This window comes from Sinocyclocheilus anshuiensis, unplaced genomic scaffold (assembly GCF_001515605.1).
Source record: "Sinocyclocheilus anshuiensis isolate Anshui unplaced genomic scaffold, SAMN03320099.WGS_v1.1 scaffold997, whole genome shotgun sequence".
Lineage (NCBI taxonomy): Eukaryota > Metazoa > Chordata > Actinopteri > Cypriniformes > Cyprinidae > Sinocyclocheilus > Sinocyclocheilus anshuiensis.
In genome coordinates, this window is record NW_015555715.1 from 915,019 (window position 1) to 915,239 (window position 221).

Consider the following 221-nt stretch of genomic DNA (forward strand, 5'->3'; position numbering starts at 1 on the left):
TGTGTGTGTGTGTGTGTGCGCGCGCGCTGTTTAAGCTTGACATTTTGTCTCAAACCATGATTCTTTGTGGTTTTCAAAGAATTTCTGTTCCATTAGCCCTTGCCCTTTCTTGATTTTCCTCCATTTTTACAGCTCTAAATTACCTATTCATGCTTCCTATGGACTTTCCATTATAAGAGTGTGATCATGTTAAAACACACCAAAATTCAACCTTTAGGAAA